The following is a 27319-nucleotide window of genomic DNA, read 5'->3' as shown; positions in this document are numbered from 1 at the left end:
AAGCTTGCCACTAGTCAGAGCTAGTATGTCCTTCTTATTCACTTGTTCCGATGATCCATATGTGTCTTGAGATGGGATATCCTGACACGAGTGATTAGTGGTAACTAACTTGCTTCCAAAGATCTTATTAGCCCATTGTGCTGTGGACTCTTGTTTTCTATGCTTTTGATGCTCATTCTCTTTAGCAGAAAGATTAAAAGCAATAGCATTTGGATTTAACTGATTTGCATCTTTTGACAATTGTTTTGTACGAGCATCATAGTTTGGAATTTGAGTAATAACATCTGCAGTTGCAATCAAATTGCCATTTGGTTCCATGTTAGCTCTATTTTTGACAGCAGAGGTTTCCCCTATCAACATCAGATTATTTCCTTCATTGTCATCAGTTTTTTCCATTTCTAAAACTGCAAAGCTACTCCGAATCTGAACATGGTCTGCCTGCTCATCTTCGATTTCCACCAATGCCAAAACATTTATCATCTGATTCTCCTTGGTTGCAGCAGTCAATGCCATTGTCTCATGTCATGTTTTTGTTTGAACACAATTCTCATTATTGACAGGCTTCACACGCTTATCATTCACCTCTTTCCATTGTCCTCCTACATGTCCAGTAGGCTTTTGACCTGTGAAGATCGCCAAAGTTCCTGTAGCAGTAGCCTTACCTTTAGACTTATTCTGAGTATGTGAAGTGTCATCGACCACTCCCTGCATTTTAGTCACATTGTCATTATCTTCCAGCTGATTGGCATCTCTTATTGCATTCAATAATTGCCTTGCGTCCCCCTGAAGCTGTTCAATGCAATTCTCATCCAGATCAGTTCGACTAATTTGCTCTGTATTTTCCTTTGCATTTTTATTTCTTCCTTTCATCGCGCGACATGAAATTTCATCATGCCCTTGGTGCTTACAACATGTACAGTACATTGGAAGGTAATCATATATAACCTTTTGACTGAAATCATTAGATTTTTCAGAAATTTTGTTGACGACTGAAATCTTTACTTTTTTGGGATGCTTATCCAGCAGATCCAGCAACACTTTAACCCTCACAGCGCTTGGCCTTGTTCGATCTTTCGTCGCCTTATCAATAGCAAGAGGTTTTCCAACTGCAGATGCAATTGACATCAAAGATTTCTTAGCAAAATAATTTGGTGGAAGATCTGGGAATGAGATCCACACCACAGCCTTCGATGTCTCAATTCGTGGATCGAATCCAATCGTCCAAGGAAAAGTTCTGAAGAAGAACTCCTCTCCATTTGAGTTAATGTGCCTAGTAGATCTAGACACAAAGTTTACATAGTCTTCATAAAGCTCGAATCGTACCAGTAAATGTCTAAACTCCAACTGCCCGATGTTGCACGATCCCTTCACATCGAACTGTTTTGGAAAAAGTTTTCTGAAGTTGTGAAGTTCTGGTTTTCCATAAGAGAATTTGATGACAACTGCTTGGTGTAAACCTTCCTCTATGACAAACTCTTTCACATCATCTGTGGTAAATTCAACGATTGGTTCTCCACGTTCGAATCTAACTGGACATAGCACTATATGTTGGATTTGTCGCACATTTTCTTTAGTCACAGTTGCTGCATAATTCATTTTTGGATGAATGTTGATCCCAGGTGCTTGCTCTCCCACAACCAAGGACTGGGGAGAGTTCAACGCAGCCATTGCTGCCTTACACGAACATGAGCAAGTTCAAGTCGCAAAAGAAGCTGCGATGAATAGTAACTCGAATTCACTGCTACAGTGACGGCGGGTATTTTCTAGAGAGAGAAAGTAGAGAGAAGAAGTTTTAAATTTCTGTTTTTATATTTTTTATTTATTTGTAGACTAAAATAAGGGATGCAAGCTATAGAAGAGAACTCATAGCGTTGACACACCTGAACACATTAGACCCTAGAGTGTAACGCGCTTAGTCTAAATTGTTGAATCTCACTGAAAGTGCCTTAATTTGTATGTTTGTACTGAATTGAATGCTCGTAATGGAGTGTCTTATTGAGCTGATTTGGAATGAGTCATATGCCATGTGTGGTGAGTATTTGTGTAATCCATGTGTTGTACTTGTGTCTAGAACTTGCCCGGTATGTGAGTCGAAGCGAAATTTGAGGTGATGCTCGGTTTGAAAAATGATGTTAGGCTTTCTTTGACCTTTTTGAGCTTAATTGCTTATTAAAAATAAAATTTGTCCCTAGTTAACCCTTTTGAGCCTTCAGACTTTTTGTTTGGCACCCGCATTACAAGCCCATACCCTTTTGTTCTTAATTGACATTGTTTTGATCTTTTTACCTCTTAAAGCACTTTAATTGTGAGAAGAGCGCTAAAAGAAGTAAGAAGGAAATAAGTGTGGCGTGGATTTTGAGTGGAACCAATAAAAGGATGAAAGGTGCACTTATGTTGTAAACGAATACACCACTAGCAGAAATTGAGTGACAAGAAAAAAAAAAGAGATAATTACATTGTGTTTTGCTCTAGCTAGTGGGAATGAATTAATAGAGTGCTTAAAGAAGAAGGGCGTAATTGTGGGGTGATATTGTGTATAAAGGAGAAGTGGGTTGAAGAATTCATGCTGAAAATTGCTCGTGTGATGTGTTAAAGTGCTTAGGGGTTGAGTCACTATTCCTAAATACATCCTACACGTCCCTTAGCCCACATTACAACCATAAAAAAGTCCTAATTGATTTTGGATTGAGCTAGCCTACATTAGTAGAGATTTACATTAAGGGCAAGCTTATGGTACCAATTGCATGCATGTGACCTCGTTTGTGAGAGTGAGTGATTTCCTTGATATATGTGAATATATGAATTGAATGTGGGGGATTGAATTCAGTTTTTGTTGATGTGATTGTGAGGGCATATGAATCGTGACGGAGAAGCAAGTCTTGATTTCTGTGTAGAGTACTTTGAGGAAGTGTAAATATTGCATGGCACTTGAGAGTTGACTTTGAGGCTAGGATTGTTCACTGCTAGGCGTAATATATGTACAATGTTCTAGGTGTAATGCATGAGGGGAAATGGTTGAGTGAAGAATTCTCTAAAAAGAATATAGTGGATTGCTCGAGGACTAGCAATAAGCTAAGTGTGGGGTATTGATAATAGGCTAAATTATTTAATATAGCCTATGTTTTAGCTCAACTTAAGGATGGTTTACTATTGTAAATGTTCAAATAATGCAAAAATTGGCTCTAATCATGACTTTAATGTCTCACAGGAGTTCAATAAACAAATGAGGATTTATGATGGTAATCAAGTGAAAAATGGAGTCAAATGACGAAAAGTTGAGCAGCAACATCTTAACAAGAGAAAACCCCACTAGCGCGGGTCATGCGTTGGTCATGCGCTCCAGCGCTAGTTCAATTGTTTTGGACCGAAAGAAACCCCACTAGCGTGGGTCATGCGCTGGTCATGCGCTCCCGCGCTATTCCAGTCCGGGACATAAATTATTTGGGGGCAAAATGGGAAATCTGGGGGGATCCACTCAACTTACATAAAGTAAAGCTCCATTATTGAGAGAGAGATCAGAGATTTTGAGGGAGAAAAAGCCATAGAAGAAGGAGGAGCTTCATCTTGGAGCTAGGAAAGGAGAAGAAGAACATCATTTTGGAGCAAGGATTCAAAGAGTTCTTCTAAACTTTCTTCTATTTGCTTGTTAATATTATGTTTAAAACTTTTATCTTTGATTTTTGTATGATTATGAGTAGCTAAAAACTCTAGTATTCTTGGGTCATGGATGTTAGATAATTATGTTATTTGAAGCTTAGATTGAAGATATTGAATTTATCGTTATGGGTTGTTTATTTGATTCTGCTTCTAATTATTTTACTGCGTAGCTAACAGTGAAATATTATTTATGAATCTTGAATTAAACTTGACAAAGGAAATTCTTGGTTGCAAATAGAATCAAATAGAGCAAGATCCGGATCCTGGACATCGGGTGAAAGATTCGCAATTAAGATAGAACTATACTAATTGCCTTGCTTGGTTGAAAAATAGGAGTTGTAAATGCATTCTTGCTAATATTAATACCATAGACATATAGGTATTAGTTTAACTTGAATAGATGCATAAGAACTCGAAAGATTCTTATGAATATTATTAACCTTATAATCAATAACCCGGATAATTCAATAAATCCATTTTAAGCTAAAATAGTAGCTAATTTCTAGCAAGTCCATGACCCGGGAATATATTTATCCAAATTGTTATAAACATATTGTGAAATTGGTGCAGTAATTTTGTGTTGAATTATTGTGCAATTATTAAGTAAGTTGTAAATTGGTTCTTTATATATTTTGTGATAATTTAACTTGAATTGATAATTGTTTGAGTCTACATCAGTCGATAAGTTGATCACAATTCCTCGTGGTAACGATACTCTACTTACTACTATATTACTTGTCGATCGCGTATACTTGCGTGAGTGTTTTGGTCGCAACAAGTTTTTGGCGCCGTTGCCGGGGAATTGAAATTAGCTACTTGACTATTTTCAGATTTTATTAGCTATTAATAAAAACCTAAATTTTCCATCTACTTTGTTTGTGTTGCGCAGGCTCTTCTCTTGAATGCGGAGGAGTAGAAGCACAAACAACCTCTTCCCTTTTGATGCTGAAATTGAACGAACAATTCATAGAACAAGGAAGGAGTGGGAAGCTAGAAACAGAACAGAAAGAGAGTTGGACATTCAAGTTCAACCACAGCCAACAGTGATGGCAGGTAATCAAGAACGTGCGGTGATAGAAGCAGCAAGGCTAAACCTTGCTAATATGACTCAGGCCATTGTGAAGCCTGAAATCACCGGTCACTTTGAGCTTAAACAGTACATGGTGCAGCTGATACAGTCCACTGGGCAATATGTTGGTCTATCTCATGAAGACCCACAAAGGCACATTCAAAATTTTTTGGAAATAACGGATACTTACAATTATCCAAATGTTTCCAAGGATTATGTCAGGCTGACCTTATTTCCCTTTTCATTATTGGGGGATGCTAGGGAATGGTACAAATGATTTGTTGAAAAAATTGTTGCAAGACAATCAACAACTCAGAACGGACTTTAGAAATCTTGAAAGACAATTGGGACAACTAGCTGCAAATCAAAATACTAGGCCTGCAGGTGCTCTTCCAAGTGATACAGAGAAAAATCCGCAAGTTAGTGCAATTACACTTAGAACTGGAAGGGAATTAGAAGAAGTTCCAAAGAAGAGAAAAGACAAGCATGTACCTGAGGGTGAATTGATTCCCAAAGCAACACAGGAAGTAAAGAAAGATGATACAATTTCAGCACCTGTGAATGTTCCAAGGTCACCACCACCTTTTCCACAAAGATTGTAGAAAAAGAATGACGATCGCATGTTCAACAAAATTCTTTCTATGTTGAGTCAGATTCAATTGAATATTCCGTTGGTAGATGCGATTCGTGATATTACAAAATATGCCAAATACATAAAAGACATTGTGGCTAACAAGAGGAAACTAACTGAATTTGAAACAGTTGCACTTACTGAAGAGTGCACTTCAAGGGTCCAAAATAAGCTTCCTCAAAAGCTTAAGGACCCTGGCAGCTTTACTATCCCTGTGAGAATAGGCAATGTTGATGTAGGCCATGCACTTTGTGATTTGGGAGCAAGCATAAATTTGATGCCATTGTCTTTGTACAAACAATTGGGTTTGGGAGCTCCAAAACCCACCACAGTGATGTTGCAACTAGCAGACATGTCCATAGCTTACCCGGAAGGGGTGATAGAAGATGTGCTACTGAAAATTGGGAAATTTATTTTCCCGGCTGATTTCATTATCTTGGTTTTTCAGGCCGATGAAAAAGTTCCTATTATATTGGGAAGACCTCTCTTGGCTACAGGTGATGCTATAATTAAAGTAAGATAAGGAAAAATGATCATGAGAGTTGACAACGAGGAAGCTGTTTTTAATGTATAAAAGCAATTCAACTTCCTCGGCAGTATGAAGAATTGTCTTTGATATCTGTCATGGAGCTTGATGAACAACTTATTACGCCAAGTGTATATTTGCAGGATTCTTTAGAAAAAGCAATTATGTTGTTTGAAAGTTTGGAGATTAATGATGAGGTTGAGGAGATGAAACATACTTTGAATGCAACATGTGAATATATAAAAGGTTTAAATCTCTTTGAACCTTTGAATAGGCCAAATGGTCCTCCTCTGAAGCCCTCAGTTGAAGAAGCTCCCAAATTGGAATTAAAGCCTTTACTTTTTCACCTTCATTATGTTTATTTGGGTAGTTCTGAAATGTTACCTGTTATTATTTCTGCTGACTAGTCTGAATTGCAGGAGGAGAAATTGTTAAGAGTACTACGTGAGCATAAAAGAGTAATTGGGTGGACAATGTCCGACATAAGAGGTATTAGTCCAGCTTTTTACATGCATAAAATTCTCATGGAGGAAGGGCACAAGCCAAGCATAGAACAACAACGCCGCCTAAATCTGAACATGAAAGAGGTGGTAAGAAAAGAAGTGATTAAATGGCTTGATGCAGGTATTGTATTTCCAATATCTGATAGCAAATGGGTAAGTCCAGTCCAATGTGTTCCAAAGAAAGGAGGAATGACCGTAGTGACAAATGAAAATAATGATTTGATTCCCATTAGAACTGTTACTAGGTGGAGGATTTGCATAGATTATAGAAAATTGAATAATGCCACCCGAAAAGACCATTTTCCCCTTCCCTTTATTGACCAAATGCTTGATAGATTAGCCGGGCAGGAATACTACTATTTTTTGGATGGCTACTCGGGATATAATAAAATTGTTATAGTCCCAGAAGACCAAGAAAAGACCACATTTACATGTCCGTATGGGACATATGCATTTAAAAGAATGTCATTTGGTCTTTGCAATGCACCTGCGACTTTTCAAAGGTGTATGATGGTTATTTTCACTAATATGGTTGAAAGATTTGTGGAAGTATTTATGGATGATTTTTTTGTATTTGGATGTTCTTTTGATGAATGTTTAATGAATCTTGATAAGGTCCTTGCTAGGTGTGAAGAAACAAATTTGGTGCTAAATTGGGAAAAATGTCATTTCATGGTACGAGAAGGCATAGTCTTAGGGCATAAAGTGTCCAAGAATGGATTGCAGGTGGATAAAGCAAAGGTGGAAGTAATTGAAAAATCACCTCCACCAACATCAGTTAGAGGCATTCGCAGTTTCTTAGGCCATGCAGGTTTTTACCGTCGTTTCATCAAGGATTTTTCAAGAATCTCATCTCCTTTGTGCAGGCTTCTTAAGAAAGATACATCTTTCAAGTTTGATGATGCTTGTCTGAAAGCATTTGATGAGCTGAAACGAAGATTAGTTACTGCACCGATTATCATTTCTCCAGATTGAAAACTTCCATTTGAATTGATGTGTGATGCAAGTGATATAGCCATTGGAGCTGTTTTGGGGCAGCGGAAAGAGAAAATATTTTGTTCCATTCACTATGTGAGTAGAACTCTTAATCCATCTCAAATGAATTACACTGTTACTGAAAAAGAGTTGCTCGCAGTAGTATGGGCATTTGATAAGTTTAGATCCTATCTAGTGGGGACAAAAGTCATAGTTTACACAGATCACTCAGTTATAAGGTATTTATTTGCAAAGAAAGATGCCAAGCCAAGGTTAATTTCGATGGGTTCTTCTTTTGCAGGAATTTGATTTGGAGATTCGAGATCGAAAGGGAACAGAGAATCAGGTTGCAGATCATTTATCCAGGCTGGAAAATAGAGGCCATGTCACTGAAGGAGAATCAATCAAAGAAACATTCCCTGACGAACATTTGCTGGCCATCACTTCGGATGAAACCCCGTGGTATGCTGATTATGTGAATTTCATTGCAAGTGGGGTGACTCCACCAGAATTCACAGCTGACCATAGAAGAAGGTTCTTACATGATGTGAGATTCTACATGTGGGACGAGCCTTTTCTATACAAGCAATGCGCAGATCAATTGGTAAGAAGGTGTGTCCCTGAGGAGGAGATGAATGCAATATTGCATGACTATCACTCTTCTCTTTATGAAGGTCATCATGGTGGAGACAGAACTGCACAAAAGGTTTTGCAATCAGGTTTTTACTGGCCAAAATTATTTAAAGATGCACATGCTTTTGTTAAAAATTGTGACAGGTGCCAAAGAACCGGAACGATCACGAAGAAGCACGAGATGCCTTTACAAAATATTTTGGCAGTAGAACTCTTTGATGTCTGGGGAATAGATTTCATGGGACCATTTCCGTGTTCTAATGGGCACAGATATATTTTGGTTGCAGTGGATTATGTGTCTAAGTGGGTTGAGGCCATTGCTCTTCCTACTAATGATGCGAAGGTAGTGGTAAGATTTGTGAATAAACACATTTTCACATGCTTTGGTACTCCAAGGGTGTTGATAAGTGATGGAGGAACACACTTTTGCAACAAATTGTTGAAAAATGTTCTAGCAAAATATGGTATAAGACACAAAGTTGCTACTGCATATCACCCTCAAACGAGTGGTCAAGTTGAAGTGTCAAACAGGGAGGTAAAACAGATTTTGGAGAAAACTATGAGCGCAAATAGGAAGGACTGGTCCAGTAAGTTAGAAGATGCATTGTGGGCTTACCGAACTGCATACAAGACTCCAATAGGTACTTCTCCATACAGGTTGGTTTATGAAAAAGCATGTCATTTGCCTGTTGAGATAGAACATAAAGCTTATTGGGCTATCAAAAAGCTAAATATGAATATGGACTTAGCTGGAGAAAAAAGACTGCTCCAACTCAATGAACTTGATGAGTTTCGATTGCATGCTTATGAAAATGCCAAGTTATATAAAGAAAAGACCAAGAAGTGGCACGACAAACACATCCAACATCGTGAGTTTGAGCCGGGTCAAGAAGTTCTCTTGTTCAACTCAAGGCTAAAGCTTTTTCCTGGATAGCTTGAGTCCCATTGGGCAGGCCCTTTTGTTGTAGTAAGTGTAACTCCTCATGGAACAGTTGAATTGCGAAACATTAATTCAACAGGCACGTTCTTGGTAAATGGGCAACGAATTAAACACTATTGGGGTGGTGACATTCAACGTCACAAAACCTCAGTAGATTTAATTGACATATAATGCAATATGGCGTCTTGCCGCGACATTAAATCAGGCGATGTGTGGGAGAAAACCCACAAATGTATTGTAAATATAGTTTGTAAATGAGAATTTATAACTTGGCCTTCTTGAGAGGATAAAAAAAATAATAAAAAAAAAAAGAGAAACGTTCAGTGATTAGCGCGGGTGCGCTTAACCCGCGCTAATCAGGTTTCCGTTTGCCCAGACCTTCAGTGATTAGCGCGGGTGCGCATAGCCCGCGCTAATCAAGTTTTAGTCTGCCTAGGGACAAAGTGACTAGTGCGGGAGCGCATAACCAGCGCACGACCCGCGCTAGTCACAGGTAATTCCGTTTTAAGTTTTTTTTTTTTACTTTTTTAACTTAATAACACCCCCATTCTTCATCTTCCAAACTCTCCCAACAAAACCCTAATCTTTTTCTTCTTCTTCTTCTTCATCAAATCTCCCCACCTCTTCATTCACCCCATACCCCATCTCCTCTAAGGTATGTCTTCTTCATCTTCTTCTTATTAGTTAATTTTTTTATTTTTCAGATTAATTTCATTTTTTTTTGGTGAACATAGTTTTAATTTTCTATTTTTTGTTTGATTTTCAATTTCTTTGCATATATTTAGTATAATGTCTTCAATTTTTTCCTTGTTTAGTTTTATTATGTAACATTATTATGTGGTTGTCAAGATAGTATATTTTTAGGATAGTTTCTTAAATTTTTCTTATTTAACATTAGAATGTAGCATTTATAGAAGATTTAAACATATGTTTGATGTTTGGTTGGGTTGAGGAAGTGAAAAATTAGGAATATGTTGGTGTAAAGTAGTAATTGGGTTGGTTGATGGTGAATACATTGTGATATAGGGTTGGAAAAAGCTTGAAACTCAACATGCTCACAATGTGTTTGAAAAAATGCCTCTTTGGAGGAAGTGATGTGACCAACTATGTGGTGAAGTCTAAGTAGCTCGGTTTGGTCACCCAATTGAATAGGGCTAACTCTAAACTACTTGCAGGTATCATGGCCCCTCGTAAACGCCCAGCATCAAGTTCCTCATCCGAACGCCCAGCTACAGCAAATGTTGGTGGACGGCCTAGAAAATCAGTTGATACTAGGCCATTCGACAGTCAAAAGTTTGTGTCAACCAAGGCACAGGACAGATTTAACAAAAAGGAGGAGAAAACAATAGTGCCTGAACAAGCAATGGATGCAAATGCTTTGGCTATTAATTATCCAAACCTAGCAAACGAGTTGAGGAGGCGTGGGCTTGACATATTCTTCAAGGATCCAATCACGGCGAATGTAATGCTAGTGAGGGAATATTATGCCAACCTTCCGGAACATGATAACTACAATGTTACAGTCCAAAAGCGACAAGTCAATGCATCTATAGAAATAATTCGGGATGTGTACAGGCTACCCCCAGTGGAGGAAGATTACATGGATATGTTACAGGCATATAACAGCAAGCTACTACCATGGTCCATGTTCACCGACATAATTTGTCGCCCAGATGCAGATATCCAATGGTATAAATATGGGAACAAGTTCCACGCTAATGCCCTGAAATTCGAGGCCAAATGTTGGTTGTACTTCATCAACAGCCGTCTCTTGCCTTCCAAGAATTTGACTGAAGTAAACATCCCTCGAGCTTGCTTAATATGGTGTTTCATGAATAGGGCATGGTTTGATGTGCCATTGTTGATACATAAAGAAATGTTCCAGAGGGTTAGAATTCAACGCTACGGGTTGTATTACCCATCTCTTGTCACCCTACTGTGCCTTCGAGCCAATGTACCAAACAATCTTGATACAGATGGACGACTAGCTAAAGTCAATCCTTTCACGGCTAAAATGGTCACCACAGGTAAGGAAGTTGTACATCCAGCGGAATTGGTAGTTGCTAATTTTGATGACAGTGACGATGAGGAAGGAGAGGGCCAACAAGAAGGAGCTGATTATGTGGAGATGGGAGAAGATGCACCACATGCACAACCACAAGCTTTTGATGCAGCAGGATCATCTAGGGCTGGTCGGGGACAAAGGATAGACCGCATGGAGCAGGAAATCACTGAAATTAAAACATCAGTGACAGTTCTGGGGAGACGTGTTGATGAAATGCAAGTTCAGCAGAAAAAAACGGAAAGCCGAATCTTGGGTTGGCTTCGTGCAATTGGTCGGGCATGCAATGTGGATTCAGGTTCTGTCTCCGACCAGGAGTGACTCCTCGGGGAAGTATCTTTGCTTCACCTCTTGTTTATAATGAAAGACATGGGGACATGTCTCGCTTTAAGTGTGGGGTGGAGGATTCCTGTTCTTAAATGTTTTGGATGGTAGTAATTATTATGGATTTTTAGGTTGTTTCAATTGTTTTGGATTGTGGGAATGTTTTGGTGGTGTGGTACAATATATAATGTTTTGGGATTGCGTGACTATTTCACTTTTGTTTTTAAATGTTTTGGTGATTTAGTATTGTTGGAGTAATTGTTGTCTGTTCTTAAACATTTTCAGTAGATTATTTTTTAGTAGTTATATTGGCGCGGCCCGATGACGGATTCTTTTAGATAGGAGTTTTTGAGGGACTGAGCCCATAGAAAACAACAAAAATATTTTTGTTTTTATTTTTTTGTATTTTTAGGTAGTATAACAATTCTCCCTTGGTTTTTCTTTAAGCCGTGGTTCTTTTCCAAGGGTTTATCTTGAACCGGGCATAGGTAGTTTTAAATTTCTATTTTTATATTTTTTATTTATTTGTAGACTAAAATAAGGGATGCAAGCTATAGAAGAGAACTCATAGCATTGACACACCTGAACACATTAGACCCTAGAGTGTAACGCGCTTAGTCTAAATTGTTGAATCTCACTGAAAGTGCCTTAATTTGTATGTTTGTAGTGAATTGAATGCTCGTAATGGAGTGTCTTATTGAGCTGATTTGGAATGAGTCATATGCCATGTGTGGTGAGTATTTGTGTAGTCCATGTGTTGTACTTGTGTCTAGAACTTGCCCGGTATGTGAGTCGAAGCGAAATTTGAGGTGATGCTCGGTTTGAAAAATGATGTTAGGCTTTCTTTGACCTTTTTGAGCTTAATTGCTTATTAAAAATAAAATTTGTCCTTAGTTAACCCTTTTGAGCCTTCAGACTTTTTTGTTTGGCACCCGCATTACAAGCCCATACCCTTTTGTTCTTAATTGACATTGTTTTGATCCTTTTACCTCTTAAATCACTTTAATTGTGAGAAGAGCGCTAAAAGAAGTAAGAAGGAAATAAGTGTGGGGTGGCTTTTGAGTGGAACCAATAAAAGGATGAAAGGTGCACTTATGTTGTAAACGAATACACCACTAGCAGAAATTGAGTGACAAGAAAAAAAAAGAGATAATTACATTGTGTTTTGCTCTAGCTAGTAGGAATGAATTAATAGAGTGTTTAAAGAAGAAGGGCATAATTGTGGGATGATATTGTGTATAAAGGAGAAGTGGGTTGAAGAATTCATGCTAAAAATTGCTCGTGTGATGTGTTAAAGGGCTTAGGGGTTGAGTCACTATTCCTAAATACATCCTACACGTCCCTTAGCCCACATTACAACCATAAAAAGTCCTAATTGATTTTGGATTGAGCTAGCCTACATTAGTAGAGATGTACATTAAGGGCAAGCTTATGGTACCAATTGCATGCATGTGACCTCGTTTGTGAGAGTGAGTGATTTCCTTGATATATGTGAATATATGAATTGAATGTGGGGGATTGAACTCAGTTTTTGTTGATGTAATTGTGAGGGCATATGAATCGTGACGGAGAAGCAAGTCTTGATTTCTGTGTAGAGTACTTTGAGGAAGTGTAAATATTGCATGGCACTTGAGAGTTGACTTTGAGGCTAGGATTTTTCACTGCTAGGCGTAATATATGTACAATGTTCTAGGTGTAATGCGTGAGGGGAAATGGTTGAGTGAAGAATTCTCTAAAAAGAATATAGTGGATTGCTCGAGGACTAGCAATAAGCTAAGTGTGGGGTATTGATAATAGGCTAAATTGTTTAATATAGCCTATGTTTTAGCTCAACTTAAGGATGGTTTACTGATGTAAATGTTCAAATAATGCAAAAATTAGCTCTAATCATGACTTTAATGTCTCACGGGAGTTCAATAAACAAATGAGGATTTATGATGGTAATCAAGTGAAAAATGGAGTCAAATGACGAAAAGTTGAGCAGCAACATCTTAACAAGAGAAAACCCCACTAGCGCGGGTCATGCGCTGGTCATGCGCTCCCGCGCTAGTTCAATTGTTTTGGATAGAAAGAAACCCCACTAGCGCGGGTCATGCGCTGGTCATGCGCTCCCGCGCTAGTCCAGTCCGGGAAATAAATTATTTGGGGGCAAAATGGGAAATCTGGGAGGATCCACTCAACTTACATAAAGTAAAGCTCCATTATTGAGAGAGAGATCAGAGATTTTGAGGGAGAAAAAGCCATAGAAGAAGGAGGAGCTTCATCTTGGAGCTAGGAAAGGAGAAGAAGAACATCATTTTGGAGCAAGGATTCAAAGAGTTCTTCTAAACTTTCTTCTATTTGCTTGTTAATATTATGTTTAAAACTTTTATTGTTGATTTTTGTATGATTATGAGTAGCTAAAAACTCTAGTATTCTTGGGTCATGGATGTTAGATAATTATGTTATTTGAAGCTTAGATTGAAGATATTGAATTTATCGTTATGGGTTGTTTATTTGATTCTGCTTCTAATTATTTTACTGCGTAGCTAACAGTGAAATATTATTTACGAATCTTGAATTAAACTTGACAAAGGAAATTCTTGGTTGCATATAGAATCAAATAGAGCAAGATCCGGATCCTGGGCACCGGGTGAAAGATTCGCAATTAAGATAGAACTATACTTAATTGCCTTGCTTGGTTGAAAAATAGGAGTTGTAAATGCATTCTTGCTAATATTAATACCATAGACATATAGGTATTAGTTTAACTTGAATAGATGCATAAGAACTCGAAAGATTCTTATGAATATTATTAACCTTATAATCAATAACCCGGATAATTCAATAAATCCATTTTAAGCTAAAATAGTAGCTAATTTCTAGCAAGTCCATGACCCGGAAATATATTTATCCAAATTGTTATAAACATATTGTGAAATTGGTGTAGTAATTTTGTGTTAAATTATTGTGCAATTATTAAGTAAGTTGTAAATTGGTTCTTTATATATTTTGTGATAATTTAGCTTGAATTGATAATTGTTTGAGTCTACATCAGTCGATAAGTTGATCACAATTCCTCATGGGAACGATACTTTACTTACTACTATATTACTTGTCGATCGCGTACACTTGCGTGAGTGTTTTGGTCGCAACAAGGTGTAACTAATTATGTTCCCAGTAGAGTGATCACATTGTTGAAAGCCTATCGATAATGTGAAAAGATGCCAAAGATGAAGAGGTAAAATATCTATACATAGATCATCGTAGCACTAAATCTTAGTACTTCCCTAAAGGGGGGAATATGGAATGATATGGAATTAAGTCAAAATTAAGTGGTTCTAGTAATTATGGAATGGTAAAGGAAAAATGTGATAAAAGGGACGAGATTGAACTTATTCAAAGCCTACAGATATGCAACGATTCTAGAATATTATGCAAACACGACGTCAAGGAGAGGAGGTAAGGAGTCACTGCGGGACGTAAGTTAAGATAAAGGAAATGATACAACAAAGATTACGCGGAATATTGATATGAGAATGAGCTAACGAGTAGTTGGTAGTTGATTCAGGAAGGGCCTAGTTATTTCTAGACATGAGGATACAGACAAATCAATAGATCATGCAAGATAAACATAGTAAAACCCAATATGCTGAATCCAGCCTCGCAGTTATGATATCGTAATCCTTAAGAAATATTCAGATAAGAGTTAGGGTAGTTAAAGGTACCGTATGAATTTTACGGAAACAAAAGAGAGTCTCACTTGGAAGATAGTCATAACCTCAGTTTAGAAGCAACTGTACGAGCACATGAGCGTGGAGGTAAGTAACTAAGGATAATTATTGGTGAGAAAGAACATCAAAAATTTCGTCGAGTATACGATGTAATAAGATCGCAGTTTTACAAGAGTCAGAGGGTCTTCCCTAAGTACTACTATGAAAGACTAGCTGAGGAAATAAGGAAGAAGACTTGTACCTAAGCATAGTAACTTGAAGAAGAAATGGTCATGTAAAAACAGTCTCATTACAACTTTATATGCACTCCATAAGAAAGTGGCACCTGCCTTGGCTAATGAACAGGAAGTAAAGTCAAAAGTAATGTTCGAGACCATATGAGTTACACGAAAATTCTGGCATGCATGGAAACTAAGATAAGCTAAGTATGCATGCAACAAGGAGGTAGAAAGTCCAGGAAAAGTAATTGCTTACGTTTGAAGAAAGCTGAGATAGAACAAAAGGAATTATTCAATCAATGATCCAGAGTTAGTTACGTTATGTACACACTTAATATTTCGCAGTACTATCCATGCAACATATATATTGACATTCATGTAGCCGTAGAAGACTTCGATATAAGTTAAAAGAAATGATTGAGTCCAGGTCATAGACAAAGGATTGAATTGTTAAAAGATTGTATCATGGATATTCCATAGCGCCTATGAAAGGCTAAAAGAAATAACTAATATCATGAGCCGCAGAACGGGAGATAGATTAAGCCTACATAAAGGCTGATCAAAAGGAGGAGGAAACTAAAGAGTTACATCAACGAAGTAAATCAGGAATCTGATTATTGGACCCATAAAATTATAGACCTCGTGATTAAGAACATTGCAGGATTACTCTTAGATATCATAGGTACAAGAGAGATAGTACAATAGCCATATTCTATAATGGCTCTATGATAAAGCCAGTTAGAAGAAGTGCCAACCTCATAAGAAGTCAATATAAAGCTCCCACCAGATTGTGTATGCACCAGAGGTACAAGTATTATAATAGAGCTTCAAGTTGTGGATGTAAATTATACCTATGTCTAAGTGAGGTCACGAAAAAGATAAAAGATGTGATGCAAGATTTTAAGGTAAGTAAGGTAAAGGTGAACAACGTACGAGATACTCAGGTACAGAAGGTTGTGAATAATCTTTACTTCAGATAAAGTAAGCATTGGGATTCAGTATCCAGGAATAATAGCGACGTCGTCAGTGGCATACCTTCTAGCCTATGCTTTCTAGGTATTAAGAAGTCTAGTTAAGACAGTAGAGAAGAGTTAGAGACAATGTGATGTCTCGCTTGATGTTCCAGAATAATACAAGGAAATATATGGTGCAAGCAAGTTGAAGGAAGGTTGCGAGTAGTATAAATAGATATATGTAGGTCGCAAGCTAAAGTATGGTAAAGCAACAAGGTTTTAAGAAGACAAGAGTAAGGATAAGAAAGGGCGAGTGAGAAGGTGACGAAAATGAATAAGTCCAAACAAAAGAACTGATGGTTTCTCTAAGTTATAGAAAGCTCGGTATAGCCTGAATGAACTCAAAGGAGTTACTCATCATAAGTAGCATTTATAATAGATGGAATGATGCCCTGATAGTAGAATAAGGGTGTAATTGTGATAGATAAAGGATGATATTTGGGCCTTCAATTGAGTAATGATTTAAAGAAAAAAAAGAAGGGATTCATGAATTATACAGGATTAAAATACCCATGTAAGGTGAATCACATTGGGATGCTATAAAATACAGTTATTGAAGTATAGTATCGCCCCTAGGTGGATTAGGCAAGTCACTTCAGATATCCCCCGATGGGACATAAGCCCTAGTGACAATGTATTACGTAAGAGGTTTCAAGTTATCAGTAGTAGATTGCAAATCAACATTACGGTTAATCAACAATGGATGGATAAAAGTTATAAAGTATGAGATGAGAGTAGGCCATCATTCTTAAGATAAACAGTAATGGAGAAGCATTAAGGACTTAGATTTATACATATAGGATAAGCAATGAGAGTAACTTGGAGTTTGGTAGCAGACCTCAGAAATGATAAATCGAAGTAAGAGTTATGGTATAGTATGACCTATCTAGATGCAGTAAAGTCATACAGATAGATAATTGGGTCTATGAAATAAGATATAGCAACATTTGTAGGTTCGACAAAGTACCGAGCGAAGAACTTCAGTATACCTATAGATGCCCAGAGGGACATCCTGTCAAGCTCTATATATGTTTGCAAAGTAAGTCCTAGAGATTGGCTAAAAGTTGGAGGAAAAAGGAGAGAAGAATCGCATAGGTGCACTTACAGGAAAAAGTCGCATAGGTTGCATGATAGAAGGTAGCAACAGTTACGAGATTGGAAGGATTCTGACCACAAGTTGTGGTGTGAGAAAGAGGCCTAACGGGGGCAATGCTCTGATCTTTGGAATTATCCACATAACATTTGCCTAGATGGCAATGAGAGTACTAAAGTATTCAGAAGACAAAAGTTATGAAAACGATAAGTGCATCAGTCAACATTCGAGGATGAATGTTCCAAATGGGAGAATGATGTTACACCCCATATTTTCATACGTGAAAGTACGCCATAAGTAAATTGATGGAAGCTCAAAAAATGAGATGTTATATCCCGCATTTTTGTATATTGAAGTTTCGTCGTAAGTTAATCGACGTAAGTTCGGGAATGAGATTATTTAGAGATTATAAGCATTATGCTATTTCAAACAAGTGATGAGTAAATTCGTGAAGGTGAGAGGGTAAGCAAATCGAAGAAAATGAATTTCGTCAAAGTTTGACATTTTGGGACAAAATACGGTCTAAGCCATAATACCCCGTATTTATGGACTTATGTTATACAAGGTACCACATGACCATGATAATAGGGGAGATAAAGTGTGTTAAAAGTGAATAATATTTTAAGTAATTTAAGATAATTCTTGATTATGTGGGTAATTGGGTAATTAATGATATTTGGGGAAGATTAGCTAAATAATTATGACATTTTGATAAGTCTAATCCCCCCAAACGTGGCAGCAAACCTTGCCAAATTAATGACTCTTAAACTCACTTGATAAGGTGTCACATTTAAAGGCTAAAACATCACCGTAGTGGGGCCCACACCCACTAAGGCATAAGACCTCTAAATTGACAAAGAGAGATAGATTAGAATTAATAGAGGTGGATAAGAATTCAGCAAAGTAATGATCTTAATCAAAAATTTCATACGAAATTATAGTGCGTAATAGCAACGGGATTTTGTGATTCTAAAGGAGTACAGTGCAATCTTTCTCAAGAATATCATATGGATTTTCTCTACTTCGATCCGTCGTTATGTGTTCTGTCGCAATTGATGTGTGTCAGAGGGATTGTCAAGAGAATCGACTCAGGTATGTTAAGGCTATCCCTTCTTTCTTTTTGGCATGATCCATACGATACAAACGAAATGAGCAAATGCACAACTTTCATAAATGACTCTATCATAGAAGTATTAGAGGTACTGTCACGACCCTATCATGATGGCACCTAACTAGGCCAGCCGACACAAACCCCAAAACCAACCAAACAATTATAATAAGTCATTTAAAGTTATTAATAAGCTAAAATCCCAAAATGTAAGGTAGAATAGAACAGTATGGAAACAAAACACAACCCGACATTGGGGTGTCACTAGTCATGAACATCTAAAACTCGTATAGGAATATGAAAAGACAACATAGTCTAAACAAAGCTAATACAAAGCTGAATAAAGATAGGAAGGAGAAGCACTGGGCTGCGAACGCCAAGCAGCTACCTAGTCCACTCTGAAAGCCTGCTGGAAGACAAATCAGCACTCGTTATCGTGACTCGAGACTCCTGGATCTGCACACAGGGTGCAGGGAGTAATGTGAGTATGCCAACTCGTAAATAATAAAAAGGCAGCTGAGCAGTAAGAAAACACATAAACCACAGCATAACGCTATAGTAAAATAGTACAAGTCCAGAACAATGCAATAAAGCAGTAAAACATATGAAAACATCTCAGTTCAGTAAAACATTTTCAAAACATCTTTCAATAGTTTCAAACGAGTGGTGAAAAGAGTGAGAAAAAGGATAAAAAGGTAAACAGCCCATCGGACTACCTCACAATCACTCATATCGGCCCCTAGGGAAATAACATGAAACAACAACAGACCCTCGGACAATATCACATCTCACACTGGGTACCCGCACTCACTGGGGGTGTTCAGACCCTGGAGGGGCCCCTACAGCCCAAGTGCTATAACAAGCCATCTCGTGGCATAATCAAACTGACCCTCGGCCTCATAACAAGCCACCTCGTGGCATAACAAATCAGGACCTCGGCCTCAAAATCATGAATCAGTACAACTTGCTGCGGTGCGTTGCCCGATCCCATAATATCCTCTCAACACAAGCCCTCAGCCTCACTCAATTAGAAATCTCTCAAGCCACTCGGGCAATAGTAAAACATGATGCTCAGCCCAAAATATCATTTAAAATATCAAAATAGAGTAAATATGGTTGAGTTATGAAAACAGTAGAATACAACATGACTGAGTACAAATATGAAGTCATAATAGTGAGGAATAGTAGTAAAAATCCCCTAAGGATCTAAAACAGTTGCCACGAGGCTCAAATATGGCATTCAGCACAAAACATGATAATACTTTCCAAAACACAATGATATCAAACAGTTTTCAATCAAATACGCGACTTAACAGTCATACGGGACGGACTAAGTCACAATCCCCAACGGTGCACGACCCCATGCTCGTCATCTAGCATGTGTGTCACCTTAAAGTAGCACAACGATATGAAATCCGGGGTTTCATACCCTCAAGAAAGCATTTACAATCATTACTTACCTCAATCCGGTCCAAACTCTAGCCCGTGATGCCTTTGCCTCTCGACTCGGCCTCCGAATGCTCCAAATCTAACCAAAAATAGATTGATACCATCGAAATATGCTAAGGGAACAAAGCCCTCTCAAAAATAACCAATTTACATCAAAAATCTCGAAATTGACCAAACTCGACCCCCGGGTCCACGTCTCGGATTCTGATAAAAATTATAAAATTAGAATCCTTACACTCTCACGAGTTCATACATATCAAATACATCAAAATTCGACCACAAACGACCCCTCAAATCCTCAAATCAAAGTCTCCAATTTCAAGCTCTAACTCCCCAATTTTAGGCTTTAGATTCCACAAATTTCATGTCTAATTAGGTAGAAATCACAATAGGATCGAGTATTGAGTCCAAAAATTTTACCTCCAAGTGTTTCCCTTTGATTCCCTCTTCCATCCTTCTCAAAAAGCTCCAAAATCGCTCCAAAATGGTGGAAGATAGACCAAAACCACGAACATGGGTACTTAAATATTCTGCCCAGGTGACCTATCCTTCTTCGCGAATGCGGTCAAAGCCTCGTGTTCGCGAAGCACAAAAATCCATTGACCACTTATTCCTTCTTCGCGATTGCGACCTCCTAAATGCGAACACGAACGCGAACGCGAAGTTTCTCAAACTATCGCAATCGTGACACACCCAGCGCGAACGCGAAGCACAAATGACTAGGACCCCAGCTGTTCCTATTACTTTACGCGAACGCAGGACCCACATCGCGTTCGCGATGCACACTGAGCCTCTCCCTTCATGAACATGGGACTAGCATAGCGAACGCGAAGGCCAAATTTCCAGCCTCACTAATCATCCCTTCGCGAATGCGAGAGCCCTCTCGCGAACACGAAGGCCAAAACTCTGCAACACCAACAACAGAAAATCTGCAACTTCTCAAAACAAGATTTGATCCGTTTAACCACCCGAAACACACCCGTGGCCCTCGGGACCTCAACCAAACATGCTAACATATTCCATAACATCATTAAAACCTGTTCCAACCTTCGGAACACTCAAAACAACATCAAAATATCAAATCATCATCGGATTCAAGCCTAAGAAATTCCAAAACTTCCAAATTCCGCTTTCTATCAAAAGGTCTATCAAACCTCGTCTGAATAACCTGAAATTTTTCACACACGTTACAAATGACACAACGGACCTACTCCAACTTCCGAAATTCCATTCTTACCCCTATATCAAAATCTTCGCTACCAACCGAAAAACGTCAAAATTCCAATTTTGCCAATTCAAGCCTAAATCTACTCCGGACTTCCAAAACACATTCCGATCACGCTCCTAAGTCCAAAATCACCTAACATAGCTAACCAAATCATAAAATTCCAAATCTGAGATCGAATACTAAAAAGTCAAAACTTGGTCAAACCTTTCAAATTTAAAGCTTCAAACTGAGAATCATTCTTCCATATCTATTCTGATTAACCTGAAAACCAAAACTAACTATTTACATAAGTCATAATACATCTTACGGGGCTAGTCATGCCCGAGAACTGGCGAGCGAAGTATAAATGCTCAAAATGACAGGTCGGGTCGTTACAAGTGCCTATGTTCTTGAATTCCCATTGACTTATTATTATATCTTCTATTCATGGATCTCAGAAAATTCGTGAGTTGATAAAGTCTATTGCATGATATTAATCAAAGGCATAATGGTTTTATGACGTTCTGAGAGATTTTATTGACGTACTTCTCATGCATTGCATTCATTTATACATGTACATTGACTCGTGACCAGATGACATTATATACGCGTATAGATGTATATTATATGTATATGGAATATGGGAAAAGGTTACTACATTATATACGCACCACCACCTGATCAGCTGGTATACGTTGATGATTTTACCTGTTGTGGCCGAGATGATATGATGGGACGCCCTCATAGGCTTGATGATGTTATGAACACATGTACCTATGCATGACATGATATTCATACGCATATGTATTACACTATAAGTATTCCATGATTTACAGAGTTATTCAAATTTACAGGTTGAGTCATTTACTCCATGTTTCTTCCATGTCTTTTATATAGTTATTTATGTGCTTTACATACTTGGTACATTATTCGTACTGATGTCCTTTTGTTGGGGACGTTGCATTCATGATTGTAGGTATAGAAAATCAGTTTGACGAGCCCTCATAGTAGACGAGCATTCAGCGAAAGATCGGTAAGACTCCACCTCATTCGGAATGCAACCGAGTCTATAAGTCATTGTGTCAGAATTTTGCTACAGACTTATGGGTAGGCCGGTACCCTGTCTCATTTGATGTCAAATACTCTTAGAGGCTTTTCAGATAGAGGTTCATTTTGTACAGTATGGTAGATGCCTTGACGGCCTATATGTATTCATGTTTTAAGAAAGATGGTTCATTCATACAGTGCTTTCCTATTTATTCTTATACATTACGAGTTCTGGCCATTTTGACCTAGTTCCCAATGATAGTATGATAAGAAAGATATGTTACGTTGGTACTCTATTGAGTAAGACACCAGGTGCCCGTATGGGACCATTGGTTTGGGTCGTGATAATAACATGTCCTTATTGCGCAACTCCATAATACAAAGAGATTTCATCGAATATGACATCCCTTGAAACAACAAAAAAATGAGTTTTAGGATCCATGCACTTCCATCCTTTTTTCTAGCATCATATCCGACAAAGATGTATTCCTTGCCTTGGCATTCAACTTGCTCCGTTGAGAATCTGAAATGTGAACATAACTAATAGAGCCAAAAATTCTGAGGTATTTAATGCTAGGCTTTCTCCAAACATTAATTCATAGGGAGACTTCATACTATTTGGAGAAAGCGGCATCCTGTTAATAACATACGCTGCACATTTCATACCTTCATCCCATAAGGCTCTAGGTAAATTCTTGGCATGAAGACAACTCTTACATGTCTCAATTAACTGTCGGATCTTCCTTTCAGCCACTCCACTTTATTATGGCACATCAACACATGTGAGTTCTCTTTTAATGTCATGCTGGCAACAAAAGGAAAGAAACTCATCTGACATGAACTCACCGCCATTATCAGTTCACAACCACCTTATTCTGGAATCGAGTTCGCCTTCAACTGTTTCTTTGAACTCCACAAACTTATTGAAAACTTCTGACTTGTACTTCACAAAATAAACCCAAGTGAATCTAGTAAAATCATCAATGAAAATTAGCATATAAGAATAGCCTGAGAATGAAGGAGTTCTCGTTGGCCCCATCAAGTCACTGTGAATAAGTTCTAGTGGGGTATTGCACCTTGACAAGGATCTTTCAAATGGAAGATGATGTGCCTTTCCATATTGACATCCTTCACAAACCTCTCCTCCACCAAAAAAATTTAAATTAGGCAATCCTTTTACTAGATTCAATTTTACCATGGCTTTTAATTTATCCATGATAAGATGTCCAAGTCTAGTATGCCAAAGATGTGTGTTATCATTGCTACTCATCTTCTCAATATATAAATTAGAGTCAGATAAGACATACAAGTCATTAACTATCTTACCTGAGTGAATGATATCTGCCTTGAGCACCTTGATTTTTCGGAGGAACTTCACATCACGTGGGCCAAATAGCAAATAGTTTCCAGCATCTATAGCATTTGCAACTAAAAATAGATTTTTCTTTATTCCTGGAATATGAAAGACACTGTTAAGGGTGATAGTGTCTTTTTGCCTCTCGTTGATCACAACAATGCCTTCCTTCTCCAGAGTATGGACTGTATTATCTGCTGTAACAATGAAACCATGTCCGTTGTATTCGCGAAAGGTGGAGAATTTGGATTGATCTCCAATGAGATGGTGCCCACATCCTGAATCCACGATCCATTCTCTTTCAAAATTTATGGAAGCCATGGCATTTATTGCTCGAGTATCCGCTGCAAAGCACATTCCCCAGTCTTCTTCTTTTTTCTTCTTCTTCATCAGCTTTCTTGGTTTGAGCCATGTTGCTTTCCTTGGATCGACAATATTTTTTATGTGCCCGACTTTGCCACAACAATAACATTGTAAAAGCTATTTACAATTACTATAAGACTCCCCTTCTTTCCTGGCGATCTTGAACCACTTGAGGATCGAAAATGTATGCTACCTCTTGATTTTCTTTTAAAGTTCCTCTTATCGACGATAAGAGCATTTTCTTCTCCTCCTTTGATAGATACACCAGCCATCTATTTGGCTAGTAGTTCCTGTGACGACAGCACATTCTGAAATTCTTGCAAAGATGGTTGTTGAACCCATCCTTGATTCGATGTAACAAAGGGAATATATTCTTCCTTTAAACCATGAATAATAATTCTTCTTATTTGTGCTTCAGAGGTAGCCTCGTCCGGATTCAATATAGAAATTTCAAAAAATAGATTTTCACTTTCACAAAATACTCGGTGATAGAGAAATTACCTTGAGTGGTGTTAGCTAACTCATTCTCTAAAATTTGTAGCCGGGCTTCATCCTTCTTGTTGAACAGTCGATCGAGGTCCTCCATATTTCATGAGCTGATTTACACTTTATAATATGATCAAATAAATTAGGAGAGATAGACCTCTTCAGGATAAACTCCTCCTTAACATTAATCTGCTTCCACTTCTTACGCGCATTGCTATTTTCCGGTGCATTAGCAGGAGGCCTTATGTTACTCACATTGACAACTTCCTACAAATCCTCACCAACAAGGTAGGACTCAATACATGTCTTTCATACCTTGTAGTTGGACCGGTTCAATAATTCCATCCCCGGTCCATTAGCACGACCACTCAAATCTATTTAGGTGGACTAGTTGAATCGACCACTATCCCGACCTTGCAAATATATCTAGAAGTCAACTGTGGCTCTGATACCATATAAAGAATAGCATAAAAAGGGTATTATTCGAAGACCTTTTGTTATCCCAAGATCGTTAACTAAGATTGGAGGATTCAACTAAAGAAGAGGGAGCTTTAAAAGAGAAGAGAGATTTTAGATAGGAGAATTTGTTTAGGAAAGAAGACTTTCTTGATTTTGGCTTCATTACAAATGAACAAGACATCCCTTATTTATACTTGTCTATAGATGATTCTAGATATGATAATGTACAAGAAAGATTCTAGATAACCTTATCTTCTAACAACACTCCAGAATATCTAGATATGTCTATGAGATAACCTTATCTTTCCATAATATTCTAGAACATCCAGATGTGCCTACTAGATAAATATCAAAGGTATTATACTAGGACATTCTAAAGAAATCTATGTTTTTTCAAAAAATCAACTTTACTTTATTTTTCTCACACAACCAAGGTATTCGAATTCGTATGACTATCTTTTTGTTGCCACTGGCCATACTCAAAATGTTGGTTGGACGAAAACTGAGAAGATCAGTAAATACCAAGCAGGTAACAACATACTCATATTATTTACCTGTAAACATTTAGTAATACAAATTAACTGTTGCTTAACTCTATTTTTTCTTGGTTTATAGAATATGAAAAGATAAAATTTGCAAACTCCATATTAATAGTTAGAGGAGGGCCAATAGGTGTGGAGCTAGCTGCTGAAATTGCTGTTGATTTTCCTGATAAGAAAGTGACTCAGGTGCACAAGGGATCAAGATTGTTGGAATTTGTCGGAGAAAGTGCAAGAAGAAAGACTCTTAATTGGCTTACTTCAAACAAAGTTGAAGTCATCTTAGGTCAATCTGTCGATTTGAACTCTGCATCAGATGGTGTTTATCGAACATCGGGTGCAAAAATCATAGTTGTTAATTGCCATTTTATTTGTATTGGAAAACCAATTGGTTCAACATGGCTAAAAGAAACAATTTTGAATGATAGTTTGGATAGTCATGGTAGGCTAATGGTTGATTCAAATTTGAGGTTCACGGGTCACAATAATATTTTTGGTATTGGTGATATCACTGATATTCTAGTAAGTAAATCAATCTTTTCTCAACCTTTTAAATATTTCTTATTGTGTCGTATTTGTTCTTAACTTTGTGATTGTAAAATGTAGGAACCTAAATAAGGATATTTGGCTCAAGGTCATGCGAAGGTAGCTGCCAAGATCATAAAATTGTTACTAAATGGAGCAGAAGATAAGAAATTGGCTATGTATAGCCAGCTACTAAGGCACTTGCCATAATTTCACTATGGAGAAAGAAAGTAGTGGCTCAATTTCTCTGTTTCTCTATTGTTGGGCGCGTCCCAGGCATGATAAAATCTGGGGATTTATTTGTTGGAACGATGCGAAATGTCACGATCCAAAATCTCTCCTCATGAGTCGTGATGGCACCTAGTCCTTAGGACTAGGTAAGCCTAACACATAGAGAGTTATTTAACAGATTTATACGAATTTACCATTTAACATGAACCAGAAATTTCTATACAAAGCCAACAACCATCAATAGATGTACAATATCCCAAAACCAGTTGTACAAGTCATAAGCTCTACTGAGTTTGCTAGAAAATCCCTAGGTACAACTGTTCCGGAGTAGAAATAAACAGCACAAAGTAAAATTTTAGAAGGTCACTCTGAGGCATGCGAACGCGACGGCATGTATACCTTGAAATCTTCACCGCAACTCACAATCCAATGATCAAAGCACTCCAAAGTACCTGGATCTGCACAAAAATGTGCAGAAAGCGTAGCATGAGTACACCACAGCGGTACCCAGTAAGTATCAAGACTAACCTCGGTGAAGTAGTGACGAGGAACAGTCAAGACACCTACTAGACATAATAACCTGAACAACCTGTACAAGTATGAATATGAAACTAACAAGCACAATATCAATATAAAGCTAAGCATGGTAAGAATAACAAAATAATACTTGCAATAGAAAACTAGAAGCAACAATTAGCAGCCAGGAACAACAGGTAATAATACCGTAAAATAAGCAGAATACAGTTAAAGTTTGGTGAAACCAAGTAAGAGAAAACATGTAACAACTCAATAGAACAATCGCTCTCACACAAGGTTTATACAAAAATGTCCCCGAGGTACCACACCTCATAATCACAATCAAGAGTCCCAAATCACGAACCCTAATCACATGGCATCTTGTGCCCATATTACAAATCACTTCCGCACAGACAACTCACGTGCTGCTCAGACAACTCACGTGTTAATACCATCAATACCTCATATTTGCACGGACAACTCACGTGCTAAGAGAGTGACAATATCTCATATCTACATAGTCAACTCACGTGCTAGCAGTAACAATACCTCTTAACCACACGGATAACTCGCGTGCCAATTGTAACAATATCTCATATCTGCACGGACAACTCACGTGCTAATAGTACAAATCACGCATAGAAGGCAGGTATACAAGAATGCATGTAAATGATCAAT

At 37.8% G+C, this 27319-nt stretch overlaps 1 pseudogene; it reads left to right on the top strand.

The window, feature by feature from the left end:
• The window catches only part of LOC107776153 (uncharacterized), a 46246-nt pseudogene extending 20005 nt beyond the window's left edge, over window positions 1-26241 (top strand).
• Window positions 26242-27319: the final 1078 nt, after the last annotated feature.

This window comes from Nicotiana tabacum, chromosome 11 (genome assembly GCF_000715075.1).
Source record: "Nicotiana tabacum cultivar K326 chromosome 11, ASM71507v2, whole genome shotgun sequence".
Classification (NCBI taxonomy): domain Eukaryota; kingdom Viridiplantae; phylum Streptophyta; class Magnoliopsida; order Solanales; family Solanaceae; genus Nicotiana; species Nicotiana tabacum.
Note: the sequence above shows the minus strand (reverse complement) of the source record. Positions and strands in the feature narration are given on the sequence as shown.